Source organism: Fringilla coelebs (genome assembly GCF_963513975.1).
Source record: "Fringilla coelebs genome assembly, chromosome: 1".
Classification (NCBI taxonomy): Eukaryota; Metazoa; Chordata; class Aves; order Passeriformes; family Fringillidae; genus Fringilla; species Fringilla coelebs.
The window spans coordinates 48,370,057-48,391,077 of NC_140028.1; the positions used below are offsets into that span (position 1 = coordinate 48,370,057).

General features: G+C 45.2%; 1 long non-coding RNA gene across 1 annotated transcript; it reads right to left on the reverse strand.

Moving 5' to 3' along the window:
- Positions 1–2,623: 2,623 nt before the first annotated feature.
- On the reverse strand, positions 2,624–19,232 carry LOC311155878. The gene is made up of 3 exons (XR_014616311.1): positions 18,992–19,232; positions 18,736–18,815; positions 2,624–3,279 (listed from the first exon to the last, which is right to left on the reverse strand). It is a non-coding gene; the product is annotated as an uncharacterized lncRNA (long non-coding RNA).
- Positions 19,233–21,021: the final 1,789 nt, after the last annotated feature.

Here is a 21,021-nt window from a genome sequence, read left to right on the forward strand (position 1 = left end):
GTGTCAAGGAGTTAAGTGTTTTTTGGAAGTGATTGAAATCAGCTTTTTCTTTTTTTTTTCTTTTTTTTTTTTCAATATAAAAACCCAAAAATATTTTTCCCAAATATCCAGCAATAATTCAAGAAACGATGGAAAGATTTATACAAGTTAGACAATGACTTATTTGAGACAAACTAAAAACATTTGGTAGAAAAGGGCAGTGGACTCTATTGTTATCCAAATGAATCATACCCCCCACTTACAGACAGGCTTCTCTCCCCACTACCCTTACAGCCATGACATATCTGGATTTACATGACCCTGTCACTGTTTCATTTTGGACAACTTTTGGCAAGGTGTGGAATGAATATTTCATAGTTTTTAGCCGGCAACCCACTAAAAAAGAAACCTTTTGTTTTAGAGGGGGAAAAAGAAAATGGGAAAATTATATTAAAATCAGAAACTTTATATTAAAATCAAAAAGAAATATTTTTGAGTTAAGTGGGGCAGTAAGTAATGATTAGATAAATATACGCATGAAAGGTGATTTTACATAAATGCTGATAAAAATGGTGTGAGATTGGCCTGAAGTACTTGCTAATCCCTTGTTTAAAATAGGCTGCAGAGTTCTGCAGGAATGGTACTTGTTGCATAGAAAAATTATAATACTTTCTCTTCTAACCTGAATGGAAAGGACATGTGTGTTATCTTGGTGAGCAGCATGGACCAGAAACACTCACTGCACTCAGAGCATCTCTTCTGTTGTTTTGGCCAACACTCACCCCATCCTTAATTATGGGTCCACATTGGGCTGAATGCAGCAGGGCTGTGAACAGGGTGTGGCAGGATGCAGGTGGGAGCATGGACAGTGTTTTGGGTCACCTGCAGCAACACAGGTGCTCTCCTTGCGCTCCCACGTCCTCCTTTCCAGCGCCTCAGCGATGTGCTGGCCAAGAAAAGCAAAGTCTCCACCTCGGCCACTGCAAAGACATGGAAGTAAAAACTCTGCTCCTGCTTCGGGAAATCTTGTTGTGCTACAACACGAGGTAGAGAGAAGAAAGTGGATAGAGTAGAATGGCTTGTCGGAAGGGACCTACAACCTTTATCTAGTCAAACTGCCTGCCCACCTCGCGGCCAACGAAAAATTAAATCATGCTAGTAAAGGCATTGTCTTTTCAAAGAGAAAGCATTGCACAAATAAGAGTCCTTTGCTCCCACCTTCCCTCTTTCTCCTTTGTGGAAAATCTGTCCCACAGACCAACAGCACAGTTTGTCACCCTTAGGGACAGGAACCCTCGCAGGACAGTTTTGCTGCTTTAATATCCCCTTAACCACATGCTTGTTGTATCATCCTGATTGTAACTAGAGCTGTGGAACAAAGTTAATATTTTCTGCCAGCCAGCAAATATGAAGAGGTAGTTACTTGATAAAGTAGCTGAAAACCTGGGGTTACATAAACAAAGAAGGAGTTCACTTCACACAAACATCAGCATTTCCACTAGAATAAATCTGTGATGCTAGCTTTAATCTCAGGTTGAGAGGAAAAAAAATTTTAAAAACCCAAACCAAAACAGCCTGTAGGAATATACAATGAGATGTATTTATTTGCTTCATATTTTGTACACATTAAATATAGGAAGATTTCTTATGAGGTGTATATTGATTTATGGTTGCGTCTTTCAGTGTATCTTGTATCTGCACACAGTTTATAGGTTTCTTTTTTTACAGCTTTCCTGTAATTTAGTATATTTTGATGAATTATGAACTCAGTTTTATCTGAGGAATGTTTTCCAAGGAGCACAAGAGGCAAATATCCTTCTCTGCCTGGACAGGCTGGGTGCAGCAGCTGGGACACTGCACCAGGCAACCATTCAGTGGGGTAGAAAAGGCTCCTCTGGAGCTTCAGTTTCCAGCAGCAGGGCTTGGCTGTAACGTGAGGGTCTGAATCCCTGAGCAAATGCTGGAGGTGGGGATGGCTGATGCACCCTTTGTGCCAGGGTGTCTGTGAGGGCAGCTTTGGCCACACCATGGGAAGGAACGAAGGAGTGGTGGCAAGGCAGCCACCAGGCACGTGGGCCACCATCTCAGAGGAGTTTGAGAGGATGGGTTGGCAAAATCTCAGGAAGCTTCAACAGCAGCATGGGGAAGAGGATGAAGCTTGGCCAACAGGTTTGTGCTTTAGTCTTTTGGATCTTTTGAAAAGTTTGATGCTTAGGAAAGTTTAAATGTGGAGCTGGACAATGATGACCACCTGTGTTTCAAGGCAGTGATCAATGAGATCTGCCTCTGTCTCTTTCCTTCACTGTTGGGTATTTGGGCCTCCCACTGAAGAGGAGATGAAATCCCATTAAAGAGTTTGGTTAAGGTTTTCTCCAGCAGAAGAGATTTTCCTGTCATTTTGATAATCTACATTTGATGCAATAACTGACCCTGTGTGCAATGAGTGACATTACATAACAACATTGTACTCTTAGCAATAACTGGAGACCAATCAATCAAACACAAATCTCTATTTAAAATGCAGCTTTATTATCATAGCAAAAATATTGACTATGAGTGATCACCATGAAGAAATAAGGAGAAGACAGATGCTCCCTGTTTCATCTCTCTCCAGTCCTGTTTACACTTTAACCATTTTGCCACTTGATCTTCAACCTTGGAATAACCATGCTAACCTCACTATTTCCTACTCAGCTAAAAATAAAGCCTCATGCCATTCTAGTGCATGTAATATTAACGATTTCTTTCTGCATTCAGATAAAGTATTTGCTTGCTCAAAACATGTTTGCCAAAACCTCTTCCATTTATCAAAGGTCTGGCTGAATCCATTGCTCCAATAAAAGGTAATGTGGTGGCCCTACTTCTAAGTAGAAGCTAGCAAAGGGCAAGTCTGTGAAATTCTGTGAATTTGGTTTGGAGAGATCATAGAATCATAGAATCCCCTAGGTTGGAGAAGACCTATAAGTCATCAAGTCCAATTGTTAACCCAGCACTGCCAAGTTCACTAAACCATGTCCCCAGGCGTCACATCCACACACCTTTTAAATACCTCCAGGAATGGTGACTCAACCACCTCCCTATGCAGCCTGTTCCAGTGCTTGACAAGGTGATGAAAGGAAAGTTCAAATGAGGCTCTGGCTTTGACTTTGGCCTCTGGAGATGGCACAGTTAGCTTGGAGGCTCAGGCTGTGGTAATGAAGACACTGCTTCTGCAGCAGTGCCTCTGCCTCTGGGAACTGGCCTTTCCTTTCTGAGGTGATGGCAGTGATTGCAGCAGAGCCAGCGGTGATTTACAGCAGCCTGTGTGAGAAGAGAACAAGGATATGCATCTGCAAATAAACGCTAATGAGATGTTAAGATTATGAAAAGCCAGGAAATTCCAGAAGCTGGGGCTGCTGCGGCACCATTAGTTCTCCTGCAGAGCCGTCTGTATCTGGCAGGAGCAGGAAGGAGGAACTGGGGGTGCCCCCAGACAGGCTAGTGCCACCAAGCTAGGGACAGCACACCTATGTGATTGATTGCTTCCCTGTAACTGAAGGAATTACCCCTGTGCTGGGCAAAATGACACCTCTCCGGGGACGAAGCCGTGCTGGGGAAGTGGAGGCTGTGCATCACCCCAGAGGCAGTGCCAGGAAGCCGTGTGGCTGTCAGCAGCTGGGGGATGAGGTAAACAGCAGCCTTTGCCTCCTCTTCAAAATCAAAATCTCACTGGCTGTGATCCCCATCATCACAGAACTGCATCAGCAACCAAATTATCATTGCGCTCAGCCTGTGATCCCTGGGGTGGGGAGTATAAGGGAGGAGGAAGGTCTGTGAGTCATGACAGTGATCGAAGCAAAGAAAGAATGTACTGGCTTGGTTGTGTGCCGTGTTGGGCAGGGGCAAACAGGGCACATGCCACACTCAGTGGCACTGTTTTGGTGCAGGATGGTGGCAAAACTGGGCTTGGGGCTGCAAAAATTGGCCTGTGGGGGTGAGAGTTGGAGATACAGCGACTGACCGGGTCAAGGGCTCCCTCTATTCCTTCCCCCATGTAATGAAACAGCCCTGGATGTGGCTGGGTATGGGGGTTTATAGCCCAGTAAATTCTTTAACCTGTGCAAACCTGGCAAGCAAGGTTTTGGGTTCAGAATCCAGCCAGCAGCCTGGGTGAGGGGTCTAATGCTCAGGCTCAGCCAATGGTCCCCCCTGCAGGGACTGAGGACGGTGCAAAGACACAGCCTCAGGACATAACCTCCTTCTCCTCTGGTTCCACATAGTCTCTTAGCAAAGAATTATTGCATCCTACAAGACCTTCCCCTGACTTTCTGTTAACCTGTTACCCAGGCTTGGTTGAAGACCAACTTCATGTCCAAAAAGAGAAATGGCTCAGCAGCCAGAGGGGGGTTTGTTCTCTGTGAAGCACTGAATGGAAATATTTGACTTAACCTGACCCAAAATTGAAAGAGCATCCTGAAAACAAAGGCTGGACCTAAAAATATGCAATCCCATTGATACACTATTTTTTTCCACATACAGGAGAAATTATGTGCATCCTGAGCTGCTGCTTTCTGGGTTGGGGTAATTTGTTCATATAGATTGGGGAGGGAACATGTGCATGTAATAAAATTCCAACACCCACCCCCACCCCCCCCCTTTTTTTTTGTGTGGATAAACATAAATGGCAGATGAAGGACTGAAGGATGTATGTAAGAATATTTCTATTGGCAGAGATTACTGACACATTGCAGAGCTGGATATTTTACAATGTTTGTTCAAACCAGTTCAGCCCCTGGTGTGAACTGACTCCACTCCACAGAGAGGGACAGGACTGCACCACAACTAGGGAAACATTACCAACACTCAGATTTGGAGCACCAGGGACAAGTCTCTAAAAGATCATAGAAATACCTGCTCTAAACTGCCAAACACAATCCTCTGGGAAATGCAGGCAATGTTCCTTCCTAAGCACTTGTTCCACAGTGCACCAGACAGTAAACTGCCCTTGGAAACATCATGGGCATGGGGTGAAGGGGGGCAAGTGGCATTTCAAAGGCTATGTGTTGCTCTTGTACAGAACAAATAATACTGAAGCCTTTTTATTGACATGGGAATAAGCACAGGACTTGGATTTAGAATGATCTGGCCTCTCAGTCCTAGTAAATATTGTAGCAGCATAGGAGAAGGTATAGAGACAGTGAGAGGCTGCAAGTAAAATGTTGTTCAGACATGTAACAGGATTTACAGGCTCCTTTTTTCTGGATTTTGGGCTGGGAAGGTGCCCACATACCATACGTGAGTGACCAGGGAATGGTGAGTGCTTTCCAAATTAAATGCTCAGCTAAGCCTCCTACAAGGTGGGGGGCACTTAGGTGCCACAGCAGCTCCAGCAGGACCAGTCAGGGTAGAGGAGAAGGGGACTTTGTGTGCCTAGAAATGCTGAGGAGCAAGCCTTCAGACAGACCTTCACCCCTCCATACCCTACCCACCCCCTTTCCCCCTCCCAGCTCCCATCTGTCCCTGAGTTATTCATGTCCAACAAGGCAAAAAGGCTCTGTTTGGCTGTGGCTCAGCAGATTACCACTACATTTAATAGCTGTCTTTGCTATGACACCATCCACCTTATCTCCTTTCTCCTTTGACTCGGCCTTTGAACACTAATCCACCTTCTAGTGCAGCCTGCACCCCTGCTTGATCTTTGTTTGCCATGATTGTGTACGGCTCCAAGGATTTTAGGAGCAGTGTTTTTGCTGCTTGGGCCCACGCTGTTGCAGCACTGAAGACACATGTTGATCTGCTATCTCCATAGCTTACTCCTGGGCTTACCCACGAAATGAGTCAGAGTTCTCATTCCAAGAGCCAAATTCTGGCCTCGAGCTTTGATTCTGACCCTTTTAAACTTTTTTTTTCATTAATTTTATGCATGTATAGTTATTTGCAAGGCAGCGCAGTACCTGAAAGTACTAGGCAGCATTAAAGTCTTTCCATGCCTACCCCAACACACGCATTTTTACTCTCCCCCTGCACATCACATACACACAGGAGCAGAGTCCAATAGCCCAGTCCTACCAGTGTTTAAAGTGACTTGGCCTCCTTTAAGCCTTTAAATAAAATCTGTTGTATGCGTGTGTGGTTGGTGTTTTCTTTCCTTTACCCCACTTCTTAGGAAGGAAAGCAAATGTTTCTGGCACTCTGCTGCTGGATTGCTCACATATTTGCTTGAGGAAAAAAAAATTATAAAAGATGTTTGGCATAGTTTTCATTCAAAAAGAAATCCAGTGCCAGATCCAAGCATTGAAAACAAATGTGCGGCTTAACTGTCATTTACTCCAGGATCATGGGAACCGCTGCCTGCTTTTCCAGACGAGCAGCCGCTAGCGTGCTCTCCCGCGGTGCTCGAGGCGCACCGGCTCCACCGGCTCGGTGCAGCCGGAGCATCACTGCTGCGCTGTCGCTGCTGGCAGCCCGGGCATCTCCGCTGCTGCCCTCCCTGCCCAAGGGCTGTCACACACGTCCCGCGCTGCTGAGGAGCCCTCCCCTCCCCTTTTGATGTGTTGTGGCCAGACAATGTGTATTTGTCCTAATAACGTGAAGTTTCAATGTGAAGAGCTCTCCCGGCCATGGTGCTGATGGAGAGCCATCCCGTTGCTGCGGGCATTTGGCCGGCGATTCACTTTCAGGGTGACACAAGTGGTGGGAAACACTTGATGTCACCCAAATCCCCACCTCTTCCTGGTGTGCAGAAGCTCTCACAGCGGTCAGGCCTTTGCTGCCATCACCGCTGGCCCCAGGCAGCGACACGGTCAGGAAGGAAGACCCTGACCCTGCGCAATGCCCTCTCCCTGACATCCTCCCCAGCCCCTTGGAATGAAACGTTTTGTGGTGGAGGAGGGAGCTCAGGCTAGCCCATACCTGAGGGGCAATAAAAGGCAATTTTAGGGCATCTAAAACTGGGGCACAAAGTAGCACCTTTTCTATCTTTATCAATGAAATGTGTCCAGGATCTGCTCAAAGTTCCAGTCTTCTGCAGGGGCCTGGCCCCACATTCCCAATGCAGCATCACTGCCAGAGGTACAGTCACAGAGGCACCTGGCCAGGAGCACCCTGCAGCTCAGTATCTGTGCAATGCACTCGAGTAAAAGAGGGCTGTTCTGGATTTCACCAGCAGTTTTGTAAAAAGGAGAATTTGGTCTGCAAGACGTGCGTGTAGTCCTCTGGCAGCCGTGGGCTCTGCTGTAATGCCCAGCTTTTACTGACTTATGTGCAGTCCTTGGCAAGGACCTGAGCTCTTATCCAAGGGCAGTGAAGCAGGAGCTAGCTTTAGAGACGTGGTGATAAAATAGAAAATTATGTACAAAGTAAAAGGGTCAAACCCCTAATTTGAAGTGTTCTAGTCAGCTTGCCATGCTGGGTGTTCCTCCCGGATCAGAGATAACCCCATTTCCAAAGAGTTTGGGAGAAGTCGTTCAACTGAAAGGAAAAAAAACTGAAAAAAAAAAGCAACCCATGAAAACAAAAACAGAGTCAGTGACTCCAGAAAACAGCTCTTAGTCTGTCTGTTCCAGTCTGAAATAAAGTCATCCCTCTTAATTCCCAGCGCATATTGTTCCTACCAAAGAGCAAAACCTTAGGAGGAAATCACATCAGTGAAGGGAACGCCAGCTCCTTTGTACTATTTTTCAACCCTGCCTTGGGAGCCAATAATCTGTCATCCCTTGAATAAACAAGCACCTTATCATATCACAAACATTTATTTAACCCTTTTCTCCTGAGCTTTTACCAGCTAAGCAGAGTGGCTGGGGAGGGGTGTGGGTAGCCCTATCCCTAGACTGCTCTGGCAGAAAGGACAAATTTCCTGTGTATTACACCCAATCTGTAAAGTGTCAGGCTGCCCTTCTTCAGCCTCCATGAGAAGCAGCAGCTTGAATCCCTGCATTTCACATAGCACAATCAAATTTTCCTGTCCCCCCCGCTCCATCCCTCCCCCGGTACATTAACGCCTCCCTCCCTGGAGACATACTCTTGATTCCATCTGAGGGCCCATCCAAATGGAGTCAGATTTAATTTCTTGGAGGATGGGGGGAAGAGGGGGGTGGCAAGGGAGAGTGTTTACATTTCTTCTTTTAACAAGAGACTGTGATGAACAGAGCTTTTGATTCCAAGTTGCCGAGGGTTTTTTTTTAAGAGATATTCTTCGACTCTGACATCATCAGAAAATGGAATCAGCAAAGTATGTGCATTTCCTCAGCTCCCACAATATCCATTTTCCCTCAGTGGATGTTTCTTGTTTTTCTTTTCCAGTGTTGCTCCCACACAATGGGGCCAATTTTTGTTCAGGACAAGGAAAATATAAACAGAGCATGGATTTGGAATATGAGCAAGGCCTCCAAGCTTACAGAACTCTTCAGCCATGGGGAAGGGCTATGCTATGTTGACCATCTGCCAATAAAGCCTGGCTAACCAAGTGCTGGCCAGCGTCCCCAGCCACTTTGCTGGTGCCTCCAGAAAGCTGCAAATGCTGCTGCACAAGACTGGCTCTGTCAATGTAATTCCCTATTTAGACTCCGTGGTGCTCCTGAGCATCTGGAAAACACGCATTGCAGGTGAGCTTGGCTGACCATGGCAGGTGGGCAAGCAAAGCCTTTTATTCTCTCCATTGTAGGGTATCCTAAACATTGAATTCACTGGACAAAGTCCAGTGACCAGCCCCACACAGAAGAGGAATTGATTACTGGAGTCAAACAGGCCTTCCTATAGGTCCTGGCATGGCTGCTTTGAAAGGCTGATATTATATTAGACAATTAGCTGGTTTTGCTCTTTATGGGGAAACCTCAGCAGGTGAAAGTGTCCCTTCATGGAGCTCCTCAAGTGACCTGCTCACACTGGCCAGGACATCATCCCTGCTGCATGCAGCCTTGGAACAGGGGCAGGAGCAGGTCCCCAAGCACCCAGGACATCTGCATTCTCATGGGTGAGTCTCTGTGACAGCAAGGCACCCAGGGCTGCATACCAAGACTGCACTAAGCTGTGACAAACTGAGTTATGCTAGAGGAGTTGATTCATGATGGGTGATATAAACCAACTGCAATTAGGGCCTCATGTCTCTGGGCTCAGTGACTGCAGCTCAGGAGCTGCTGGAAAAGGCCCTGTGAGACATTTATCTAGATAAAATAATGTTCAGCCATCAGCAGAGGGACTTCATTGACATCCTCTGAATACATAGCCTGACAGACCTTGTACTGAGCAGCAGAGACACAAGCTGGATCACAGGAGGAATCCTACAGACAAAACCTGCCCCCACAAAAATTACTGGGGCTGTGGTTCAGTTTGTCTACTCCGTCTACTTGTCTGCTGAGATCAACAAATCAGGCATGAGAGCCAACCCAGCGGAAAAAATGAATATGAGTGACCAACAACTCAACTTCCAAAGGTTGCTTAAATTAACAATATTAAAATGGTATTTTTTAGCTCTTCCCATTGCCTAACAACTAGTGTGACGATGAACTACGTGGAAGTTTTAATTTTGCCTGGAAGTTTTTGATTGAGATGTTTCCTCTCGTTAGCAAAGTGAATATTCTTGCAGTCAAGCAAGACCCAGAGAAGCCCTCACTAAAGAAGAGGGCAAACAAAAGCTTCACTTGGATGAAGCTGGGTGATTGCTCACAAAATGCATCCATAGGTTTTAAGACTGTTTTCCACAATTTTAGCACCATGGCAGCATTTAGGTTCATTGTTGCTTTTGAGTCAGCTGGCTCAAATATCTGACTGGCAAATGCAAACATGGAGAGGAATTCTTAAAATATATCCTGTGAGGTCACCAGATGACACCACAAATCAGTCCTAATGAAAAGAAAGAAAGCCTAGGATGGAGTGAAGGTTTGGATCCAGGGAAGAAATGGCAGGCAGAAGAAAGGCTGGGTGGAGTCTGTGAAAGCTGAGTTCTGCTTCTGAAATGCTGGCAACTTAAAGGAGAAATATGCTTCTTTTTCCACAGAAAATTGCTCAGCTCTCAAAACTCCAGGGTAGCTTGTGGTCACTAAACACTGCAACAGAATCAGATCCAGAGCCAAATTCATGCTTAGCAAAATGCAAATTAACTTAACCTCATACTCCTAGGAATAAAGTCAGTACTTATCAGAGGCTGAAGAGATGCATTGGCTTGTCAAAGTGTTTTCCCCACCTGCAGCAGGAAGAAGCCAGGGAAAACTGGCTTCTGATGCTAAAGGAAGGCAGAGGGGAGCGCCTGGCTGGCGGGCTGTGGTTTTGCTTCAGTTCTTACAGCCGTGCCTGCAGAGCCTCGGGATTCACCGCGCGGACCAGCTTCTTGTAACCACGGGGAGAAAGGATAAATGGATTATTTTGGAGTCATATGCATGTAGAACTCATGCCACTGGAGAATGCAGCCAGGCTATTTTTAATGTACTGTTTCATTTTGCACCTGCTACCATTACAGAGTTGTTTTTGTTTCCATTAGAGCCACTTGTCTTGAGGAGTTTATAACTGCTGTGAAATGTGTAGTTCTGGGCTGGATCCTTGTCCTTAGCTAAGGAACAAAGACTTTAATCATTTGAAAACAGAAGAAGGTTAGTGTGACAGCATTTAGAGTGTATGGAGGAGAATTTGGAATCATTTTATGGGGGTTTTCATAGTTGTAATTCCTAAAGGGCGATTTGAAATAGCCTCCTTTATTCATACTGAAATGGAGAACACAGGCTTACAAGGGCCTGCCCCTAAGGAGCTTGCAATACCAAAATTGCATGAAGAGTCATTCTCAAGTACTTAATCAGCCACAATATTTCAATAAAATTATGAAATCAGAGATAAGAAAGCTCGGCCCTTTTTCCCACTCCCACCGTGCAGAGGGCCAAGTGGAGCTCAGCATCTCTTTGGAAGGTGGGAGGCTGGTGCCTGGTGCGGCACTGCATTGCCTTGGATACCACACTCCCAAATACCATCCCATGCCAGCGGTGCCAGGCAGGAAACACACTTCAGCAGCCTGCCAGGGCCTGCAAGGAAGGCTGGAGTGGAAACAGCACCTTGTTTGCTGCTTGCCTTCTGCCACTGTCCACCATGCTATGGTTTAATTATGCTCATATTGCAGCGTGATCCCACTGAGAACACCTGTGGGCGCACCAAAGCCCCTAAAACCTGGAGGTCTGTAGCCTTTTGTGGTGTTTCCCCAGCTAACCTGAAGGCAAGGGGTCTGCAAATGCTTCCTGTGCCAAAAGTGCTCCTGTGTTTGAACAACAGCCATCTGAGCAGAGCCATGCTTTCTCCACAAAGCATACACAGCAGTAAGGGGAATATTTGCAGGTGTTTTCTTCCTATGACAGAAAGCTGGTGGGCTGGCCATCTGCTAAGCAGCCTTGCCAGCAGTGATCAGTCTGGGAGCAATGGCCAGCACCCACAAGGCATCTGCAGCTCTGCAGAACACCCACCAAAGCTGTTGGAGATCCGTGCTTTTCTGACTGGGCTTCCCAAAGACCCTTCTCAGTCTGAACCCTGGCAACACTGTCATGCTCAAGACCATTTACCTGCTTTCCTTCAATGTTCATGCTCTTGAGTGGTTTGTTTTGCACTCAGGATAATAATGGTGAAGGTCTTACACATCACCTCCATTATTAATAGTCCTGATGAAGTCTCCTCATCCCACACATTCTCGTGTAAAGCCAGGAGCCAGGGAAGGCATGAAGCAGGCTAGCAGTTTGGAGCGACTGCTCAGCCCTGCACTGATGTCGACTGGCTTCAAGGGGGAATCACATCCTGGGTTCCCATGAAAACAAGGTCTGGGAGTACTTTTTGCCCAGTGAGGTGTAGGAGAAATCAGAAATAATGGTGCAAAGCTTCAGTATCAAATATATTTAAGACAATTGGTCCAATGTCTTTGTAAATCAAGTAGAATCCCTAAATCCAAAACTTTCTGAATTCAACTAAGGGGTTTGGGTTCTCTATCTATATTCATCTGAACAATAAAAATACTTTATTCCCCTTCTGATTATTAATTCAATTAATTCAGACTCCCAGACCAAATTTATTTTGACAGCCTTTGCACACTTTCTCCTTGGCTTTCTGCGAATTCCTGACCAGTGACTTTGCTGGCAGTCATCTTGCCTGAACCAGAAGCAGAAGTGCTTAACCAACTAATTTCTGTCAGGAAATCACAATTAATTACGCGTCCGATTGCAAGTTTGCACGCATTTGAAGCTTGCAAACATTTTCTCCAAAAAGTGTTAACCTAACGAGATGCCATGGATGCCTGCCAAAGGGGGCTTCAGGCCCCGCTCCCGCTGTATCCTAGTAAGGGAATCCTCACACTGCAGCAGTCCCACTGGGAGGATCACACTCAGGCCACTGAGTCCTTCTTATCACGGCTGCCTGCCAAATTCGTCTCAGGAATAAGTGTCACTTTGTGGTACCTCTATTTTCCTTCCCAATAAAATAATAATTTGGCAGTGCCTGAGATGATGATAGTAAATCAGTGTAAGACAGCAGAGGTTACCGATAAAATTCAACCTATTTATCAAGGCACGTCATTTCGCTATGTTAGCTGCAAGCCGACATGGGCTACTGTGCTCTTAATGTCGATAGCTTCAGAGAATGGAGTAGGTAATGTTCTCAGGAAAACAGGGAAGCGTGACCTCCCTTCATCCCAGGAGTGAATTACAGGGGGCTGGCCTGCCCCTGTTGTGTTAGCACTGCACACACTGACCCACAGCTGCTCTGCCTTGTGTGATCATCACCAGGAGCAGCTCCAGCCCACGGCAGAAAGAGCAAACATCCTCCCCACTCTTTCCATCATAACAACACGTTTTGCACCCCCAACGTGATCTGTTGCCCAGCACCCTGAGGCATTTCAAGTCTTTCAGAGTTTCAGGGATAAGTCAGCCTGAAGACCAGACAGTCCTGCCCAGAAGATCCTTCAGGTGTGAGCTAGCAACTGGTGTCCCTGCTCTGCTACTGAGGGACTGCAAGGATGAGTGTGTTCAAAGGTCTCAGTCTCCACCTCCTTTTTTCCTGCAGTGACATCTGCCTAGTTGGTGCTGATCCTTCATTCCATCATGGGACGGTAACACCTTGATGAAGATCCTATTAAAGTTAACACATAAAGTCTAAATTGTGTGTGCAAACCTCCGTCTATGTGTGGATTTTACAGGGTAGGACAGCACAGTTTTCCTTGAACTTGAGATTACAATTTTAGTACATATTGCCTCTCTTCCAGTTATAGCTTTCTTTTAGTTCTCCTTGCATTTTCCCACTGAATTGCTGTACTTTTTAAAGGGGAAACTTACAGGTTATCTTAAGAACAGACCACAGACTTGAAATTTGCCCTTTGTTTTCATAAAAAAGAAAAGTTTTTAAGGAGGATAATCATACTCGGAAATGATGTGACTAAATGTTATCAGGTTGTCATGGTGATTGCAGTCTTTTAAAAAATGTCTGTATTGTGGTCCACTAATGAGCAATATATTAACTAAACCAAACACTATTTGTCTTTTCAAGTATTATTCATATGCACTACTGAATTTAAATATCTTTTTTCCCCTGCTTTTGGAATACTGTTTTTTGTCTTATAAACACTGGAACTGAATTCAGGCAATAAACAAGGGCAGAGATAACTTTGTCACCTTTGCTATATTTCATACCACTGCGTCAAGCTGAGAGCCACATTAAGCAGTCTACAGTAGCAGATACTGAGCATCACGTTGCCAGCAAAAATGTTACTTGTGTGAGGTAGAACTTTAGACTTGTAGCTTCTGACACTTTAAATTTAGGCAGTCTCAATTCCAGTGTAATTCCAACCACGTATCTCGCTGGTGTGAGGGTTTATGTTTGTGTGATGTGCAGAAGACAAGCTGAAACACTGAAGTGGTGTACAAGTCAGACTAGTTCAGAGTTCAACCCAACCCTAATAGCTGGAACCTTCAAAATCCACTCTTCAAGTCTCCTAGACTTAATGAGGATTCTGGGGGGCCTTTCCCTTCTTCTAAATGGACATGGAGATGGTAGAGATGCAAGTACCATTTAACTCTTATGTACATGTCAAGGCAGGGTTTGCATTTCAGAACATTAGCACTCTACCCAGCAGCTACAGTAAAACCTCTCACAGAATGAATCTGCCACAATCCAGGAGGACACAGCAGTTTTAGAGGATTGGTAAGGTCACAGTAGAGGGGAGAAGATACATGAAGGTACCTTAAGAGAGATAGTGAAAAACTTTGAGGGTCTGGAGGTCTTCCAATCCTGAAACTCTGCCATCCTGGGTTCAAGTTTGATTGAGACCTTTGCTAGCCCCTGAGCACTCTCCAAACCCTGCACTGACCCTGGAAGTAGCTTCAAATGATGCATAGGGTTAGACAGAACTGAGTCCTGTCAAAATGAACATCAGTCATAAATCACGTCTTTGCAAAAGTATTGATGGTGGTACTCTGTTATTCTGCTGAAATGAAATCAGTTTTTATGTTCCTGATTCTTTTGACACAAGCAAAAATGAAAATCCCATGTTCTCCTGTCTTTGTCTGAGCCTGCTCCTGCCCAAGAACTGCAGGAAATCCATGATTTTGGCTACATCTCCTTGCAAAGCAAGTTTGTCTAAGAGATGAGAGAGCTGAAACCACATTGTTCAGCTGTTTCATGTTCTCTGGGGAAAAGATGACCCTATCATGCACACTTAGCCCTTACACTTCATTCTCTTCCTCTGCAGTTCACACTAAGGTCCCCTTGGCATCCCATAAGTTTTTCAGGCCTGCTAGAGGAATACCAAATGAGCCTAGCAATTGAATTACTTAAGTTTTCCCAGGCATTTTGCAACTTTTGTTTGTAGAGTTGTTTTATATGACTCATTTGCTTTATTTTTGTTCAATGAGTAATATTTGGTACTCACACGTGTTTTCTTTTTGTAACATGCACAGCTATGTAACGCCTCTTCTGGATACAGAATCACTCATACTTCAACTTAACTTAGAAGAGAATCTAAACACATAAACTCTGCTATTAAAATTCATCATTAATTAATTATGCCTAGCTGCTCTCAACATGGGTTTTGTGTATTAAGAGTACTCCTGGCTCTCCTTTTCCCTGCTGTATTTCCTCTCCTTCCCCCCAACCAGTGTAAGACTATATTTAGTTGGAGCTTTAGGTTGGTCTGCAATTCCTGCTGCAAATTCCTTTCCATCAGCAGCTACAGCCAGAAGGTCTGAATAAGGGAACAGTTTGCACTTCAAGAGGCTTCCTGTTTCCCTGGATTTTCAGGTTTGCTACTGTTTGTAGAGTGAGGTTGGTACTATGCTCTGCAGACTAAGTGGCTGCTAACTCATCCCTGTCCGGCACTGGCATCAAACCATCAAGTGCAAAGCACTGTCTGGTTCACCAACCTTCCAGAAATATAGGCAGCAAAGGCAAGGAAAGCATGTCTGATCCTGAAATATTTCTGGACCAAAGTGTCAGAGGATAATGCTGACAGGACTGGCAATCTCCCCGAGAAGGAGAATGAAGCAGAGGAGAGCAGTTTGTAAATCATTGTAGAGGAAAGCACAGCATGGGGAGAGCTCCACGTGCAGAGAAACAAAACACTCAACCCTGCTTCAAATGCAGGCAAGGAAAACAGATAAAAAAATATTGCATACTTGTGCTAGGTTTTCTCTAAGTTTTCCAATAATTCTTTTTCCATAATTCCTGCCCTCCTGGCCTTGGTCATGTCCTACCCTGCAAGCTCCCTCTCCCTTGGCTTTAACCTGAAGTAAAAATAAGCAGTGAGACACAGTCTTCACTCCTTCCAGGATCCTCACTGCACAGTCTAGAATGAGAGCCTTGCCTGAGGGCTTTGGAGACCAATGTTCAACCACAAACATCCTGAGCAGTGCCTGACACCTACAGATCTTTTATTCACCTAGCTCCTAGGAATGTAGGATAAATGATTCAAAGCTCATGAGGTCCTGAAATATTATGGTCCTGGGAAGATTGTAGTACTGGAGATTAGCTGGGTTTGCTACTGTATTCCTCTCCTAAGACTTCTATTTTGCTGTTTTGCTACAATTCACGTTCACATTTTTACCCACTGTTGAAGGGTCAAAAAATAAACAGTCTGGATACTTTCAGTTTCAGCTTAATTTTAACACTTAAACATTTCCTAAAATGAAGCCAAACGCTTGCCTACTGAGTTTAGATGATGCCAATTTATGTGTAAAATGAACATAATAAAGAGGGTAATATGGAGTATGTCCAATTGTTGACTTTTTTGTCAACCAAGAGAAACAAGATGACTGCATAGCAAAGTTATCCCTAGAAGAAGAATCAAGGCTGAGATGCAGCAAAAAGATTAGCAGCACTTGTTCGTCTACAAAACCTTGCTCTGTGGTATTACATTCTTGTCAGTAATTGTAATAATGACTCTAAGCCTGAACAAAAGCCAGACAATGTTGATAAACTCTTCCATGGAATTCAGCAGGCTCAGGAACAAACTCTGTGTTTAAAATTTTTTTGCCCTTGCTTAACATTTGCAGGTTTGAGGCCAGACTTCTCAGGTGTTTATCACAAGAAGCCAAATTTTCTATGAATGTAGTAGGAAGGGCCCTTTGAAATGATGACTCCAAATGTCAGACCTATCTTCTATTTTCACAATGTGTACAGACTAAATAGAGCTTTCCACTCTCTCCATATTTTCTACTTTCTACCCCAGTTCTGTTGTGCCTTTGTTTGCCTGAAGTTGCCTATAATCCTTACTTTATATCTAATGATGTGGCATCGCTGCAGGGATAGATAGATAGATAGATAGATAGATAGATAGATAGATAGATAGATAGTCAGTCATTATACTAAACTAACAGTTTTGATAGAGATCTTCTTTTTTAATCATATGCTTTCAAATATCAAGCAATATTTTGTCAAATGCCTTGTAGTTGCAGCAAGTACAGCAAATTGGCTATGCTTTTGTTTTTGCCCCAAACATCCTGCCTTAGCAGAATGTATTTATAGCGGCCACGCAATGAGGCATTGTGCTGATTGAAATGTTGGATGTGTTTCAGTTATTGTTTATGCTTTATTATGCCTTCTTTCTTTATAATTTAGTGACACTGTAAAGTGTTGGGGGTTGGATGCAGCTGGATGCAGCTACAGTGACTTCCTAATGTTTATTTCTGTTTTTAGTATGTCTGTATCTGCTGCTAAGCTTAAAAGACCCAGTGACAGGCACTTTCCAAAATGATGGAACCAAACTCTTTCAAATCATGGAGAAATTTGGTCCAGATTCAAACTTCACAGCTTGGACTTATCTCTACACCCAACTGAACCAACACCCGAGATAAAACAGCCTTGAACTCAGATCCCAGATAAGGATGGGGTGTGCAAATTCTTCCCTTAAACCTCAGATTCATGATTTTTTCGAAAAGGGGCTTTCCTAAACTTAGATATTACTGCCTATCTCCTTTTTGCCAGTGCCTTTGGGTGGGGGATTGCCATGTCCTCAGCTGAGCCAAATTAATAGACTTGGTGCTAATCAGCTTCAGTGCAAAGTCAGCAAAGTCACTTCAGTTCAATTGAGCAGAGCTGGTGGTTTTTCCGAATGTGCTGTCCCTTTTCCCAACCCGACCTTGATGTGGAAATGGTAACCCCCAGTGCAGGGGCAGAGGATAAGGGGCTTGTTTTATTAACTGCTTCAGCTAGACCTGCAAGAACACCTCTGTCTCCATCCCTCCATGGTGCTCAAAACTATGCAATCGCTTTGCTCTAAAGGTTGTCCTGTCTGTAAAGTGGCAGGGGACTGATTGACAAAGCCCAGTCTGTTTGCATCCCTGAGTATATTCACATGGTCCTTTTGTGGATACTTTTTACATGAGTCAGTTTCTGCAAAAGGAAAAACACTGGTTTCACCAAGAAAATACAAAAGTTTGTTTTTAATACCATAAAATGTCAGTCCACTTAATTATTTGTGAAGATACCAGATTTACGAATAAAGGCCTAATAAGGAGCTGCCATAGCTGGCATATCCCCAGGACTGCTCTTTATTTACAATTAAGCCAGTGGGATCAGGATGTGACCTGATGACATGACTGCTAGCATTCCTGTAAATTCCAGTTGCAATTACTCTTTCACATGTAACATTGCTTTTCCCAAAGAAGCCTGTCTAGCGCTTTATTTTTGTGTTTGGGCAGACTGGTGTATTGTCTCTGGTGTGTTGTCTCTGCCTCATGAGGAGTGCTGAGGTGGAACAGACAGAACCTCAGCTCTAGGGTGAAAAGAAATGGCCATTGCTTTGGCATAAGCCTCCTGCCTTTCGTCAGTCGGTGTCCTACCTCTGGTAAAGGGACATTTTTTCCCACCCACTTTGGTCTTGATGGAAACTGAAAGAAAACAAAATAGGTATGTACCTGGTCTGTACATCATCGTGTCCTTCCCCTACTTAGTAAATGTTTCTTTAATTGGCTTAGTTAGCCCCTCTCACCTTTCAGCACTTCAGGAATGACTCTTTGAAGAGAGCCATGTACAGAGATTTAGTTGACATTTAGTGACACTAGGCTCTGCAGTCTCCAAAATATGACTGATGTCACTTGTTATGTTCCCTTGGGTCTCTGGGGACAAAGTCACTCTTACCCTGAAGCATGCATTGACAATCTCAAGATAACACTTCTTTGACAGAGTCAGGGGCCTTGCCAGGGTCTAATGTAATCTCTAGAAAGTTTCCAATCTGGGCATTGTTTGTTATTTATATTTCATATCTGGTGTTTGTGTTTGCTTTGCTGTGATTTCAATATGAAAGCTGCTAATAAGGAGAAAAATTCATACCTTTTTCTGTAGGATGGCTGTGTTGGCAGGTCTGTGATCAATGGAAGCAACCTTCTTCAAGGTGAAAGATTCAAACAAACCTAAGAAAAATAATCACAGCCTGTATTATTCTGCAAATAAATCCACTGGCAAGGAGAAGACTGGGGTGGAGGTGTGAATGAAATTGAATTTTATTCTAACTAAATGAATTGTTTAAGCCCAGCTTCACAGCACCAGGAGAGGAGTTTGCAAGCAGTTCTTTGGTTTCTTCGCTCACCTTGAACGGAGGGCTGGCTTTATTACTGCTTTATTTCCCCTTTACCCTTTATTAATTCAATTTTCCTTTCCCAGACGCAAATCAACCGAGATGGGGTGGGCGAGGAGCTGATGTCCCTTTAGGCGGGGAAAAGATCTTTGATGCCAGTCCCGTCCAGCGGGAGCCCTGACGGGGACTCGCCCCTCGGGAGGACACCCGAAGGGGCCGGGGCTGGGAGCGGCGGGGCTCGGTCCGGCGGGGCTCGGTCCGGCGGAGCTCGGTCCGGCGGGGATGGGGGCGGCGGGGCTCGGTCCGGCGGGTCTCGGGGCGGCGGGGCTCGGGGCGGCGGGGCTCGGTCCGGCGGGGCTGGGGGCGGCGGGGCTCGGTCCGGCGGGGCTCGGTCCGGCGGGGCTCGGCCGGCACACGGGGGCGCTCGGAGCAGCCTCAGCCCGGCGCGGCTTCCCCGCCCGCCGGTCGCTCAGCGCGGCGCTGGCACCGCGGCCAGCACGGGATGCGCAATGAGGAAACCCGCGGCAAGGAGGGGATGCGCAATGAGGAAATTGTACGCCAGCGACTAGCCCGTCTTTACTGCTTTAGTGCACTCTCTTAGATGTTAGTTTAGTCGCCGGGGTTAATAATTTATTGGTGGCAGCCAGAATTTGAAGATGGAACGCTAGAATTTTTTATCCTGCTGTTTGTTTTTGGGGTTTTCTTCTGCTCTAGCATTGATGAAACGTTACAGGTTTGTAAATGCCATTACAGGTTTGTAAATGCCATCCCCTGTCACTCTGTCCCCCGGGCTGTACCGCTGCCTGAGTGCCCCCCTGCAGAAGCAGGGCACGGAGCTCCAGTTCAGGAGGACTAATTAGCACCCTAAAACCACCCACCTCTCACCAAAACACCAGGGAGCAGCTGGAGGTCACTGAGAATCCACTGAGCAGAAACCTGAAATTCCCTCGCTCTGTATGAATTTTTCAGACAAAAATAGTGTTGGGGCAGCTGGGATGGAGGGAGGGCTTTACATGGAAAAGTAAGACATTGAACAAAGTGTCTCCTTGCCTGCCTCAGAATACAAGTTAAAATCTATTTCGTGTTGTAAAATCTGAAATGACCTTATTTTCTGTCTCAGAACAGAAGTCCAAGGCCTGCCTAAATCAAGGCCTGCCTAAAGCAATCTGGGTAATTTGAAGTAGTCCTAACAGCTGAGAGCAAGTGCTAAAACTGGTTATTGTGCCTGCTGCCCAAGGGGCTTGGATGGGCTACTGTAAGGCAGGACATTTGGGTCATTGCTGTGAAGGGACCACATAGTCTTTCCAGGTGAGTATCAGTCATACCTGGGCATGGTAATAAAGTCTTTTTGAGTGAACACAGACTGTTCACACATGCTGGCTCCTCACTCAGCCCTCCAGGAAATTTTGGGAAAGACAGGAGCAGCTTGTTCATGCCACCTTTGCTTAGGGACCCCTCAGAGCCATGTGTCAATGTTTCCAAAATATCTTGCATGTACAAATACAGGCTATTGCACTGTTTGTGGGGTGGAGGTCTGGACAGGTAACCATGGTAAATCCCTGCCACTGTATATGGAAAAGATGAACACCACTATTTAAAGTCTTGTCAGGTGTGAAAAGTAAGGTGTGCGCCTTGGATGACATAAAAACAAAGAAAATGGGTGCAGATTCAGGGACATTACAGTGTCTGTCCTGTTTACTCTTGAGTCATGAATCAGTGCTTCGTGTCCCTGTGTAAAAAAGGAGACAGAGACACATGCAATAAAGAGTTTTTGAAACAGACTCGAGTGTTTGCCTAAGCAAAGAGTAAAATGAAGCAAGCAGCGGGACGGGAGTGTATGATGTGGTTTACTTAGTCAAAGATGGTTCCTCCCCCATCTTGAATTCCCAAGACAGAAATCCTCTGTATTCTAAGCCTGGTCAGCTGCTTGCATAGGACATCTCTCTTTTCCACCCTGTGAAGCAGAAGAGAAAGGGGGAGGATGGCTAATGTGACTGGGTGCACTGGGTAAGGATGCAGAAATTACCATCAATTTCTTACAG